Genomic DNA, 15,369 nt, shown 5'->3' on the forward strand with positions numbered 1-15,369 from the left:
TCTACCACTCTCAGCCTGGGAAATGTCTTGGAACAGTTCTCAAATTGATAGTAAGAGATACTGTAAGGTGGCAGAGGAATCCTTGGAAAATATGAAATAGGTTCTGAAGGGAGAAGTGCTGAACTGTCTCAGTCATATAGTATCTCTAATGTTCTTTTTCCCATCTGCATTATTTTTCCACTGAGGCTGAAACAAAAGGTTACCAAAAGACACAGACTATCCCTTTCAATTACTTTAGGATGAAATTAAAGCTTTTGTCCTTAAACATGTTCCAAAAAAAGAACAAAAGCTGGGGGAAAACGTGTTTAACTGAAAGTGTAGCATTAAACTTGTAAAGTGAAGTGGCTTACTGAGCATCTTACAGCAACATAGTACATGCAGCATATTGAAGAGGCAGGCAAACACCTTTCCATGAAAATCTTTCTGTTTTACCAAATTAAATGATTTGGTCTGTTTTCATGCAGGTTCACCCACAAAGCATTCTTGTAGACTGTCTTGCAAAAAAGGGATATTCAGAGTAAATCTTGATTAAATATTGCTAAATATTTCCAGAAGGTGAATATGAAATTACCACAGGGACTTCACAGCAGCAGTCTTAACCAAGAAATTGCACTCAGCTACTTAGGAAAAAGGAACTGTACCACACATCTAGGTAAAATTCTGGACATGTTACAAATTATGAGAGTTCAAAAAAAAATAATGGAGAGAAATGGAGAGGTCGATCAGAAGTCATTTTGGTTTTTTTAGTCAGATTAACTTCCCAAAGTTTCTGGAAGAGTGTGGAGATCTTTACAACACAAAACCATGAGAATATCACTGAATAAATAACCTGCTTCAAAAGATCCTCCAAGCTTGCTGGTACTCCCGAAATCACGGTAGAGATGATGTAATATACAGATTTAAAACAAGAATATGGGACTTTCAATAACAGCAATGGAAGGAAGTAAAGAGGTGATTTTTCATTGGTTGGTTCTGCTCTTTTTTTGGTTGTTTCCTGGTCTGCTTGTCCTGGCATGGTTGAACAGTGAAAGCCAGCTGAACTCAGTTCCTTTCCACTCTGATCTGAAATGTAGCAGACAGTACAAAGGGTGAGTGATGCCTCACACATTTGTATTTATCAATTTTTTTCAAATGCAGCAATTAATTAAGTATCACATAATGCCAGGAGCCATCCTACCTTGTGTAAGCACAGTATAGACTATTAAAGGAGCTTTTTCTTAAGCATTTAATGTGACATATCTTAAGTCATTCACTTCACTTGGGCAGAAGTCAGTATATTGTCAATGCTCTTCCCCCTTTACTAAATACCACTGGAATTTATGTCACTGATGCCTCTGGGGCTGGATGCTTATGGGAAAGATGACAAAGCTCCAACTGGAAACTCAAGTCAAAAGGAATACTCCTCAAGAAGAACACATTCAAGGGAACCCTCAGAATGGAGGTCTTATTGCAAGACAAGTTATGAATCCCATCTGAATTGGAAGGACTAAGGTAAAGAGCTAAAGAATATGAGTTCATGTGTAGAGGAACTGCATAAGAGGCAAAAGACCCCTTTGTCTTCTGGAAAGGTTGCTCAATACCATCATAAACTTTCTGGCCCTGAAGAGCATTTTTTCTATCTCTTGTAATATCTCCTCTTATGCTTTATCTTCTAATTTTTCTCAAGAGCATTATTTAAAGTAAAGAAGCAGAGACAAGGCAGGCCAGAAATTCATTTTTTGCCACATGGTGTGGTGTGCTTAGCACTCCCTCCTACTTGTGCCTGAGCACAGCCCTGTCCCGCTTGATAGCTGTGATGTGTCAGCTTAGAAGGTACAAATTGCTACAAGATCCAGTAGATTCAGCCTAAAGTGTATTTATTCCAACACCTTTGGGGCTGTGGAAACATTAGGCTTGCATAAGCACAAAGAGGACAAAGGCAAAGCCTCTCCAGCAGCCTTCCTGCTGTGCAGAAACAGACGGCAAGATACAGGAATTGTGAGTTCTATTCCTCACACATTAACCTGATACTGACTGGTCCTTTTCACGATTTTTAACACCATCTTTTTAACATCTTCTCCTTCTCCAGAACCATATTGGAGGAAAATATTCTGGTCCCAACAGATGCATATAAGGAGATCATACAGCATCTCTCTCCAGACAACCTTGGAAAACCTCCACTGCAACCTTCTCGCAGCCAAGATCAGCTGTGTCTGGAGTGCTGGCCTGGTGGCTGAGGGTGACAGTGTCTCATGGTGTCCTTTTTGCATGCTTTACGATCCAGACTGCTCGATTTTCTTTGTAATTATCTTTTTTTGCCACTCATGCCTCTCTCAGTTGCTAGCTGGGAGGAACTGGGGGTCAGCTGGGATAAACAAGGATCTCCAGTTGCAGAAGGAAGGACTGCCGAAGTACTTTTCTTTCAAGGGGAAGACATGGACATATCTTCAGCAAACACCTCAGACATCACTGCTCACTACCTTTCAATCCTGACCAGTCTGCAGAAGTTCTGGACTTTTTCTTCCACCATCTGTTTCTAGGATTTTGATCCTCCCTTTCAAAGACACCCACACTTTAAATGGAAGGGCCATCACATGAAAATCAGATATGTAAAGAAGACTTTAATAATAAGATAAGCATACAGCAACATTTCCCAGGCTCCAGCAAGCCAGAACCCAAAGGTTTCCTGATCCTGATGTGGTACTGCTTTATAGCAACAAAAGGATTCTTTCAAGAACTTGTCTGGAAAGATTGCAAATGGATTTTCATGACTTTGAGGAGGGTCAGCTGTATTTTAGCACCACAGCTGAGCATAAGAAGAAGACATTGTGTAGTTTAATCATATCTTCCTTATCAGCATGTTTCAAAGTTCTAAAAAATTTCTGAGCTATAGGTGAGTGAATTCTTTGGGAAAATGTTCCCAGTTACACATTAAAGATAATTCTTTAGCTGTAAGCTTTGGTTTAGGAAAATCAATATCTAAGTATCCATCATATGAACACACACTTAGCAAGTTGCAGAAGAGATACTAGGCACCACATAAATCCATTCAAGGGTTAGAGGGCTAGTCTTCTGGAATTATGACTTTCAAGTTAAAAAACAAAAGCATCAATTTTAAAAGTACTTTTAACTAACTCTTTCAGAGATTGGCTTTAGAAAATACGAGTTCTGAAAGCTTTCCTTGGAAGATGGCATAATCTTCAAAATCATCCCAGTGAGTACATTGCCAACAAGTTATTTCAACACAGCTGCTAATCCATCATGTGCATTTTATGGAAAGAGTTCCTCATATATCAAATCTGTTGGACTGCAAGCTAGTCATAGTATGTTGTGTCTTCACCTGAATTTTTTGACTGGAATAAAGGATAAAAGATATCAACCCTCTGTGTGCCAGGCTCTTGAATGACAGAGATAAAAATATAGTTTGGAAGCTTCTTATTGCTACATTATGCAGTCACTTTTGAAACAGTTAAAACTCCAAAACCCCAAAATAAGTTGGAATATCATTTGCTGAACACAAATTTCTAGATGTCTGCCCATAAGGGAAAGAGAAGCCACTTTTTGTATTTGTTGAACAGAAAATGTGGCATAGCAAAGTCTATGAATTACATAGTGTTCTCCCTGAAAAATAGAATTGCATAATATGTTGTTTTACTACTGCACGTAGTAAAAAATCATTCTTAGGTCCCAAAGCCAGAAAAAACAACACATGAAAGGACAAACTGACTACAAGTTCACTGCTTTGGATATAAAAAGGTATCTGGCATGATGAAGTCTTTTTTAGGCCATGTGGTTTTCATTTGAATTGGTTCATGTAAGGTTCTTTCGAGAGGAGGAAAAAAATGTGATAAATCTCCTTAGGAATAGAGCTGTGCAGGCTTGGGAAACTCGCTGGGCAAGGCATTTCTTTTTGTTCGCCAAATTCTAGGGGCACAAGAGCCTAATGAGAGCTTAATTAAAATTGATGTGAAAAAAATTAAACACTTTAAAGTATTGTTTGGGGGCTTGCAGAGATCATGCCAGTGAAAGTTGATAATTTTGTGGGTTTGTAATTTAATTATATTATTTAAATTTTTTTTTCCATCAACAGACCACTGCTGCTATCTCTTTTCTTTCCATCTAAGAAACAAACTAGAAGAATATTGGTAGGAATGAGCCCATCCTTCTCTTTCCCTCAGTTTCCCTGGGACCAGGAAAATGAGTATTTCAGTGCTCACGTCAGAGTTGAGACGTTCTTCTCCTTTCAAGACATTTTTCTACGTGGTCTTTTGCAGGCAAGCATGAAATCATTCTGTTTGAGCTCTGAGCATATGTGCATTCATGCTACGCATCCTTGGACAGAGCACTCTGCTGAGCACAAATTGATATTTTCTGTCTTTCAGCAGGGGCTTTAGCTTGGGCTCGGCACTGTAAATGCAGTAACATGGCTTCCAGTTCAAGGCTGTCATAAATCCAACTGGCTCAAGTCTTGGGCAGAAAAACTTCTATTCTGCCTGCAAAAGGCTATGTAGACATTCTTTGATACTCATTCACACTGAGCTTGATCTGATGCCTGCTGGAATCAGTGATAGTCTTTATACTTCAATAGGTTTTGCAATAATCTTCCTTCAATGCCTTGCAAGAAGCATTCATCACTCAGAACTTCTAGGGACTTCAGTGGGCCTCAGGATGCTCAATATCTACATGTGTTAGATTTTGCCATTTCAGTTCAGACATCCCTTTCACACAAAATTGACACTCTTGTTCCAAGCGAATTTCCAGCTTGGTGACAGATTTACTGAGCATGAGCACCACTCACCATTCATCATCTCCAACCTCTGCCTGGAGAACTTTTAACTCTGGCAAGTTTCTGGACAAGACTAGAGCTCACTTTGCTTGTAGCATTGCCTGATTAGAGTCTAGTACAAAAAAAGGTTGAGAATCAGTGGTGTTGCATCAACCCCATGAACAGAATAGTCACACTTCACGTGGTTTTAAAGGCAATATATAATACTTTATAAGGTTGCTTGAAAGAGAAATGGCATCAGAAATTAATGTCTCTTTTAATGGAACAGTTTTCTTTCAGCCTTTAGAAGTGACACTCTCCATAGATATTCTAACAAAGTTTCAATGTCAGGTAATTAATTCTCTGCTTATTTTTGCATCAAAAATATTTACTCAAGCTAAAACAGAAAAGTTTAACTTGTTGGCAATGATTTTTGGGGGTTGTTGATTTTTATTTTTATTTTTTTTCATTTGGCAAAAGAAGCTAATAAACAGGTTCTTTTGGGTTCTTAAAAAAAAAAAAAAAAAAGTCATCTGGTTTTGAGAGGAAAACACCCACTTCCTGAAGTAGTTAATCTTGAAAACAGAATGTTGGGACCCCTCTCTTATAACTTTGTATAACAAACCAAGTAGAAAAACAACTATCTGAGTGGTGGAGCAACATGATCAGCTGTTTTTTTGCTAAATTAAGCCCTTCTTTGAGCTAGGCCAGTGGATATCAGCTATCTCTGGATTTGAATGTATTTGTGTCTCAAGAGAATATTATGGGTATTTTGATGAATAATCAAGCCTCTAGACAGCACAACAGAGACTATTTCTTACACATCGTTCCCAGGGAAACCAAACTGAAAGCAGAACTTTCCGAAGAGGAAGCAGCCATCGCAAAATACTGACCAGCTGTAGATGGATGTGCTTCACAGAAATACCTCTGGATTTTTATCTCCTTGTATCTATTTCTTAACAGTAAATAGATCTTTTAATCCCATTGTTCCTGCAGGTGAATTCAATTCACTAATAAAGAACATCCTTTTCCAACCGCATCAATTTTACATTTGTAAAAAGTCCAGTGCAGTCTGTTCAGTAAACACAAAATTATTTCCCTGGACCTGAGAGGTATCAGGACAATGAGCGAAAAAACAGTCAGAAACATCTGTCCAACTTAACTTTTGCAATGAAAAAAATCTCTTCAAATCATCTTCAACTAAGCAATAATGCTCAAGCACTGTAAATTCGTGTATAAATTTGTTCTGTAGTAAACATCCTTACCTCTGTACCAAAGATAGCTTCTTATATTATATGCACTCTTATCTTTGATATTTTCTTTTAGTAGTCTCATAAATACAAAGAACTTTTAAAGCCAAGTTATGGCACTATCAGAGTCAACCCAGAATCTTTTGATCAAATAATCAAATTAAATATCAAAAGGCAATTAAAATTAAAAAGACTTCAGTCTACCTCCAGTTTTCAGTCAAGCATGATGAAAGCATTATTATTATTTTATTACCTTCTATTTTCTTGAATCCTGGCTTATGGCTTGGGTGATGTGGATACACAATTATTGAAGAAGGTTTAACTTAGATCAAAGCAGCACTGAATTCAAAATGCTACTACTTTCTCTGAATTTCAGCAATACTGTTCCATGGGTTTCTTTCTGACCCACTGCCTTATAGGACAGCAAATTCTCAGTTTTCACAACACTTTTTACATCCACAAAGACATCAAATACATAAGAAATACTATTGCACTTAGATTTTTCATATCCTGTTAATCTTTTTCCTCATCTCCAATTAAGTGTTCGTATCAGGAAGAAAACAGATCTTCCTTTTTTTGTAACCACAGTATTTAATATCCTGGCATATAATATGAATAGTATACTGCTCTTGCTATAATTATTACTGATAGTTTTGTATTATTTAGTTAATGCCTTATACAACATTAAAAATCAGCATATTCCTGTACCCAGAATATTTCTGATTTAGGGGAACATGTGACACTAGTGCAACACAAAATAACAGAAGAGTGGCCTTAAGAGCTCAGTGACTGGTGGGATGAATATGCCTTCCTCTTTTGGCCAGGCAGCTCTGCTGGCTGCAAAGCAAACCAGCTCCATGAGCTCCCAGAATTGTTAGGATGACAAGAAAATTGCCATCCACTGACCTGAAGCTAATGTTGTACATATGGATCAGCACTGGGAGGCTGAACTCCCCAACCTGTCCCCCATATATAGAGCAACTGGAAAGAAATTGATTCCTTAAGAGGGATTCAAAGCAGGATGTGTCCTGAAACACTGCTTGCAAAGGTATTTCTGTGTCTCCGGTGATTTTAGGAGGAGTGAAGGAAGCCTCCTAACTCGGGCACTTAGTAGTTAGATATTTGGTGAGGTGAGTACTGCAGTGGTTCAGAGACAGTTCCATTGTTCCTTTGAGGGCCCAGCCCATTTGTTTCTATTAACCTTCCAAAATTTTTATAGCAAGAGCTGTGGTCTTTCTACACCCTTTACATTTCCCAAAGCCCAGACATCCATCTGCAGAGCAGTAGAGAGATCAGACACCAAGAAATACAGAAAAAGAACCCAAAGAGAAGCACGGAGAGACAAGTTGTGATGTTTCTGTGTGTGTGAGTGCTTTTGTGTGTGCATCTGCCATGATGGCTGAAGTATGTTTTTGGTGTTGATACGTTTGTAGGAAAGGACAAAATAATTTCAATAAAATATAACACCAATATGGTGACTGTGAGAGAATGTAATTAAAGGGATATGAGGCTGTGAGTGCTGATACAAGACAGTGGAAAGGGAAAGGAAATCAGAGGCATGGGAACATAATGGCTAATGAAGGATCTTAGAAGCTGAAGCCAAGAATTTAACTTCATAAAAAGTACATCAGGAGCCCAAGGATGTGTTCTCTTCAAGCAGACAAAAGCCAGACACAGTGGGGCTTGCTACTCAGCTTTGGGTCATTATTACATGTTGGTTCCATTATTTCTGTCTTCATCAAGTGTTATTAACTCATCATCACCACAGGCTGCCTTTTTGTCATGTAAAGCTTTGTACTCTGAGCAAAATGCCATTCATTGCTCATAGCTTCCTCCAAGCAGAGGAGCAATACCTTTGTGACTGGAAGGATAGTCAGGATACCTGAAAGGCTGGAGCATGCTACAGAAGTGTGGCAGGTCCTGCCAGGGAGCTGGTGCCTTTGTGGAAGAAAACAGAGCAACAACTCCATATGTTAAATCTCTAAAATGCCTAAGTGTGTATAGACAAAATTTTCTTCATTGCCAAAAGCTTCTTGGGTTTGGGATACAAATACAAAGATAGGTCATCTGAATTTTAGTTTGATTTAAAGTAAAAAGTCTATTTCATGCTTTATTTTTGAACCAAGTTATTACCAGGATTTTTTCAACACTAAAAGGAGCTCTCAGTGTCAGCTATATAGGAATCCAAATATTTGAAAAGTGTCACCAGATTCCACAGGTTGTCCTTTACAACAGATTCCTCAACTTTTATAAGAGCTGTAACTGTAATTTTGACTGAGTTTCCATTCAGATGCATATTAGGAATGGTTTTAATCAAATTAACTAGGTGCTACTCATCAAATAAATATTTACAAATAGGTATTTTTCACCTGTGGTGGGGGAGAAATCTAGCAGACTAGAAAAAATTCCTGGCTAACTCTTTCTGGTGCTTTTGTTTCTTGCCTTCATTTCTTAAACAACTCATTGCTCAATAAGCCCCTGATATCAATTCAACCCTTACATACTTCAAATGGCTCTGGTTTAACCTGCAGCAGATTATTCTGTCTCTTGCATTGAGTTTATCTGTCTGTGACTTCCTTGCAAAAGCAGGTATTTTCTTTGTGAATAAATTTTTCTTCTCTGAAATATTATTCATCTTTGTGCAAATTGGCACTGCTCAGAGGGGATGCTCTTTGGGTTTCTTTTGTAATCTTCTCTCTACCAAACACAGGCACCTTCTAGGACACTCATCTGTGCCCTGGGAAAGATGTGCAGTCCCCACCTGCTCAGTTTCTTCTCACTTTTAAAGAAAGGCAAGGCAAGTCTACCGCTGCTTGTAGTTTCTCTTTTCTTGCTGCCACACAAGGTTATCAGTAGAGAGCAGAGGAGTGATGGTGATTTGTTTCCCCTGTCACAGAGGTGTAGCACCCTCAGAAAATGTATGGAATGAGATATTCCTATTCGAGTGAGCCAGAGACAAAAATCTGCACAGCACATGACCAGAATCAGCAATTCAGCTCTGCTGTGCACTGCAAGATTTCTCACACCAGCTGGATGAGTGTCACAGCTGAAAACTGAGTGAGAAGTACCTGGGTTTGCCTCAGGCATGGAGCCAGACACAGAATCTGACACAATCCCACAATCATGCCCAGCTCCCAAATGCATTTCTCCCTTTCCTCCATCCCTTTCCTGAAACCCATTTATTTTAGGGAACATCTGTTATGCTGGTATAACTGGAGGGCACGTTGTGCTGGTGTAAACAAGCCCAAGGGAAGTTTCATGCTGTCTTCCCACCATGTCCTCTTTGTTCTGCTCCCTTCTCATCCCACTGACAGCTGTGTCCTGGGCAGAGCTCACCATTTCTGTGGAAAAGTGTGGTATTTTTAGCCTGATTTCCTAATAATATGAGAATCGTGAGATCATGTCCTTCACGTGTTTGTGGAAAAAGCCATTGTAGAGGTGCCCTACAGCCTCTACCTTTCCTGGTAACTTTTTACCCTGTTTTTCAGTCTCAACCAAACATGTCAGAAGGTTGAAGAGTTCTGAAATATCAAATGACTTGTATCTCTCCTGAGAAAAAAGTGTCATGAAAGGAACGCATGGTAATAGCAGCACAACAAATATTAGGCCTCAGAAAATTTACAGGGTTTCTTTTCTCTCTTCTTTGCACCCATTAGAGACAAATGTATAAGAAACCTAACCCCTTCAGTCCTGCTGCTAGTTGAAATTACTTTTTTTCTGTAAGGCTCAGTGTAAAAAAGGGTTATCTCACTGGACACTCCTTCCAGTCTCACTTGGGTATGTAGACAAGACTGATGGTCCAGAACTGTCTCCTGCAAGCTGTGTAATGACTGAAACATAGAGAATAATGTGTCAGAAGACATTTTTATGTCTTCTGCTCTCAGTTTCCCAAAGCCTCAGTACTGTGAAAGCCCAAGGCTTACACTCTAGCTTATATTTGGGGTTTGATTTTTACTGTGTTTACCTTGCTGTTTCTGACATACATCAGTGGTAGCAGAGGTGTCAACTGAGAGCTGAGTTTCATCTGTAGACCTCCACATACAGCAGGTCATCTGGCCAAACACAGGAAACCTGATTTCCACCAAAAAGATTTTGCATTTCCTATCTAGAAAATATTAGTAAGAAGCATCTATCAGACCAAACAGTCTTCAGTGATACATGTTAAATAGATAATATGCCACAGAACCAGTAATGTTAATAAGGAGTAATGGGAAATTCAGATATAATTAGGATCCCCAGCTCATTGAGTCTAACATCTTAATCTGAACTACTTTAGTCTGTGAAGTTGTGCCCTACTAAATGCCTTAATTTCATTAAACTAAGAATGACCTGGAAGTTAAATTAAATTTTCAATTGTCATGAAAGAAATGGCCTTGCTGTGCGCTGTAAATTCTGATAAATTCCATTAATGAGTGTAGACAAAATGCTTAGGCTTCACACTATGAAAAACCCCAAAACCAGACAAGGGCAATGGGCAACTTGATCCCTTTGTAAAACTTTGTAATTTTCTAACTCGTGCTTTTGCTTGTTGCAAAATTAAATTGACACTGAATTTAAATTTCAAAAGCATTGTAAAGACAATTTCATTTTTTTTTGTCTTTGTCCTTAGACTGAAGTCAACTTCAGGTTTGATCAACTCAGAGACTTATTTGCTAAAAGCTGCTGGCAAGAGGAATGAAACATTGTCATGAATTTTCATTTTGTTCCACTACATTCCATCAAAAATACTGAAAAGTTTATCCCTTTGTATTATGCTAAGATTCCTCAGACAGGCTATGGAGTCTGTGAAATGTTCTCAGTAAATATTGGTTTAATTTCCAGGTACAATTTTGGAAGATAACAGTTACACAACTTTCCAAGGAGCAACAGCATCCCAGCAGCACAAATTTACAGCTTTTGGACCAGAGCTATGGCATATGGATCAGAACTGTTTGTGACTCAAACCACAGAGTAAGCTGATGCCTTCCTGAAAAAAAAAAAAAGAGGAAAAAAAAACAAACCAAACTTTTTTCAGCAATGTTGGTAGAAAGGGGAAAAGCTAAGCTGGCTATCAAAATTATATTACCTTATTGCCTGACAGTAATGTAGACTCTGGGAATTCAGGTGAGTAGGGAAAAATGCATTTAATAGAACATGAATAAATCTGTTTCAAGTATCATCTTCAGCTGGGGAGATAATGGGCTATTGAAAAGACCTGGTAGGGAAGACATGATTATGCCATCTTTCTCTCAGACATCTGAATGTTCTTCCTGAAGCCTTTTTTATTTGTTTCTGATGTAAAATTTTACTTTATTTGCCACAATAGAGTAGTGTATAGTCTACCTCCCATTAAGGTCCATGGGGAGACTTAATACAATTGGGTTGGCAAACCGCCCTTGTCCATACTGCACTGTTTGAAATGGTTGCTCAACTTCCCATCTTTGACATTGTTTTCAAACATACAAGCTTTTTTTTAATGAAAGGAGTAAACTCAGATGTCAGAACCATTAGATTTCCTTTTATCCTTCGTGAGTACAACTGCAACAGGACATAGCTCTAAAAAGTTGCATAGACCTGTTAAATAGGAAGACTTCTTTGTAAGGAAATCTATAGAAAGTAGAGAATTGTGAAAAACTGAAGAGTGACAGCATCATACTTGAAGATAAGATGAGTATATGAAAGAAGAATGCCAAGGAAAAAAACCCAAAAATGTGTGGAGGCTTTATTAGTGAACAATCTCATTAGAATGATTCACAGTTGAGCAATTTTGCCTTAGAGGAGTTCCTTTGATTCATGGCAAAAAAACTGGGAGGCTCTGGAACCGAAGAAAACCAAGAATTAGTGATGGAAAACACCAAAAGTTTAGAATTTCAAATGTAGGTGATTATTCCAAATGTTTTGAACAATCCTTGTAGTATTGTAGTGTTAGATGTCAGATTTCATACTAATGTTACATGTAGACACTCTGGTCTGAGACCATTGAGATAATTTCTATAGTACTGGACCAGGATGGGTTTTAACTGATTGGTTTCTCAGGAATATTTGCCTAACTTGTTCTTAAAAATTTGTAAGGAAGGAAATAAAGTGTTATTCCTAATCTGCTCCTGTATTTTGTGTTCTGATCACTGATAAACTGGATGGATTCTGTAAACCAACTGTACATCTACCATAGATGGATGTTTTCATCCTTTAGACAAAATGATGCTGGACTAGATTTTCATAACTTCCTTATGTGTCATTTTCTGACTGCAGATCTTTACAGTCATCCTTTCCATCCAAAGGTGGTTTTCTGTTGTCTTTGGGGTAAGATAAGGCTAGAAAACAACCAAAGAAAACTATTTTTGCTACTTTAATAGCATTGGCATTACTATTGCTATATTAATGGCATTGCTATTTTGTTTATGTGAGGGATTGCTGACAGAAGGAAACCAAAAATGAAACAAAATTTTGATAGACTAATATGTAAACTTTAGGGAAGTGGGATTCCATCTGAAATGCAGGCAAACATGAAGAGGTGGAATGGGGAGTGTGGTCTAAGTCAGTTTCCTGCTGTGGGAAGTCAGAAATCAGGGTACAGCAGGACTGGGGCATGTGTCAATGGAATGTTGTGGGACAAAATGAGCATCTACCAGCCAAAAACATTTGCCTCCTCCCAGCACATTTCTCATCAATATTCCAGATTCTGCAAAGACCTACCTTGGAGACACCCTGACAGGTACAGTTAGTGAAAAAGAGGAGAGTTAGCATGTGCTGCCAAGTAGCACAAATGCAGGCCATGAGAAAATCCCTGCTGAATCGCATGACCTACACAAGTGTGGCATGTCCACCAACACCCAGGCCTGAAACATCCGTTTGTCATCTTTCCACGAAAATGTTTCCAACATTTAAACTTTAAAGTTTCCTGCGCTTATTGGAGATTTTGTTTTTTGTGGCATTTATGTCCATTTACGTAACTTCTGTAAATCTGTTGCTAATTGTTGTATTTGCTTCTTTATTTCATTTGTCCGATGCCCTTTGAGTGGTTTTAATAAAATCACATATTATGACTAATGGTCTCTGTCCCCCATCAGAGAGTACTTTTATGTCTCAAATAAAGAAGGTTTGACAACTAGAACACACGCCTTTGTTCTTTACACATCTAAGTCTCCAATCCCACTCTTTGACATAATGGGAGTCCTTCAGGATGGGCTGAAGGGACAAGGTGACACTCACGCTGTGCAGACTGGGAGGGCATTGAGTCCACATGGTACTCAAGTTTCTCACTCAGCTCAGACAATAATGAAGCACTGAGACACAGCCTTCAAGATTTGCAAAGGAAGTTGTAATGGTGTGCTTCTCCCCCACATTCCCACATATATCCATATAAATCCCATATTATATCCCATAATCTGCTCAGGTGATAACCACCAGGTTGTAATGGTGCATTTGGTCATGAGGGCTCTATCCAACTCAGACTGGTTTTGGGGAAGACAGATAAGAACACAATAGCAAAGGCTAATTTGAGCAACGCATCCACCTAACCACAGTGCTGGTCAAGGTATGAATCAAGCCAACTTTGTAAGAAATATTTATGTAGTTGATATGCAGATAGAGCTATGAGTCCATTATCTTACCCCTTAAACTGTGGGAAGCCCAGGACCCCTTGAGGTCTAGTGAAGAGCAGTGGGCTGCATACCAGGATCTCCCCTGGAGTAGACAAGATTACTTCTTGAGTCAAAGAGAATCTTAATTGCATCTGTTACTCTGTACGAGATTTGGAAAGAAATGTGTTAAAATTTTGAAATCTTAGCTAGGTGATATAAAAGGTTGAATGTGTACATAAAATCCTTTAGACATAAACTGTTGACCAAGTCTGGGACTAATCTGGATTCAGCTCCACCTAAACTTCCTTCTGAGAAGGAGTTTAGAAAGCAAGAGGATCATTTCTGAACTTCCAAATTCAGCAGGGGGTGGGGGGGGTCTCTCTGATAGTTTTGTCTGCCCCAATCAACTGTACCTTACCATCAAACCTTGTGAAACTACTGTCCTATTTACAATCAAACTTTGTTAAATCACACTGCTTTACATCAGTTAACATACTGCTACTTCTCTTATGAAGTGCAACATCACCTGTGACAGAAATGCACTTAGAGCACACTCAGAAGTTACAGTGTATTTGGCACATTCTAAACATCCCTCTGGATAGATTATTGTATAACTCAGCTATGTCCAAATATCTAATTCACAAAAAGAAATTAAATATAAGCATCTATAGTGCTAAGTGTTACAAAAGCAATGTTACTGAACAGTTCTGGTTAGATGGCACCAGAAATGGCTCTGTTCTTAAAAAGGCTGTTCCAGGAAAAGTTAATCCAAAAGTAGCTACTCTTTTTCATTTGCTCCATTCTCCTCTGTCTGAAGCCAAATCTGCTTGGCACTACAGCATCTGGCTTCCAAGATAAGACTGTGAGATCCTGCAGAAGCATGCTATGGTTTCTGTGTGCACAGATGTCAGCAGCTTTCTGCAGTGCAGGGATCCCTCTGTAATGGCTGAGAGTGACTTGACAGTGCTGTGCACTCCTAGACCCTCTCCTTATGCCAGCCCAGACTAATCACAGAAACATCACAAAGAGAAATGTGGAAGTTTGAAAGGCAAATGCAATCAAATTCCACACTTTCAGTAGCTCCTAGAATAACCTTGAGCAGTGAGCATTTGTCCCAGCAGCAATTCTGGTATGCTGGTCCAGAGGACAGTCTTAGTATTCCAAATAGAGTCAGTGCAATATTTATATACTAATTAAAAAGAAAATCAGTAACTTCAGTCAACAAATTAGCCTAAAATGTCTGTTGCCAAAATGTATGTACAACATAATTCTACAGATTCATCTTCAGTGGCCATATCCATCTCACTTAACTAATATTTTTTTTAGTATCTCCATTCACATAAGGTATTTTTATATAGATATAAAATATTAAAATGCTGAACAAACCCTTGCAGTTCATAATATATTGGTGGTTTCTTCCAAGGCAACACAAATTATAATGTCAAAACACTCATTTTGATAATACAGAAAAAGCAGGGATTTTCATTTTAGTCCTTCAATAAGATAATTATATCTGCTTATCCTGGAACTCATTGGAAAGTTAATGGTCTGAAACCATAATATTGACATTTTAAAAAAGTAATTTAAAAATAAATCTCTATGCTTCACCTTTTCAATGATGCAAGTTTCAAAACATGAATCAAATGGGGTCAAAAAACAAATAGGAAACTTTTCTCTTTTTAAAATGAAAAAAAAATATTGATGATAACCATTATTTTGGGGCCTGCATCTTTATCTGAATACCTGTCAACTTGGAGGAAGAAGATTTCTTTCAGAAGTAAGTTTGCAGGGAGGTGTGTGTTTGAGTCAGTTG

The 15,369-nt window shown here is 38.4% G+C and overlaps 1 long non-coding RNA gene across 1 annotated transcript in view; it reads left to right on the forward strand.

Annotated features, from left to right (window-relative positions):
* Positions 1–12,070, forward strand: part of LOC107205942 — a 34,194-nt gene extending 22,124 nt beyond the window's left edge. Inside the window, exon 3 of the long non-coding RNA XR_001522204.3 lies at positions 10,816–12,070. This is a non-coding gene — a long non-coding RNA (uncharacterized LOC107205942). The remainder of the gene's footprint in view (positions 1–10,815) is intronic.
* Positions 12,071–15,369: the final 3,299 nt, after the last annotated feature.

The sequence above is a fragment of the Parus major genome, chromosome 5, assembly GCF_001522545.3.
Source record: "Parus major isolate Abel chromosome 5, Parus_major1.1, whole genome shotgun sequence".
Lineage (NCBI taxonomy): Eukaryota > Metazoa > Chordata > Aves > Passeriformes > Paridae > Parus > Parus major.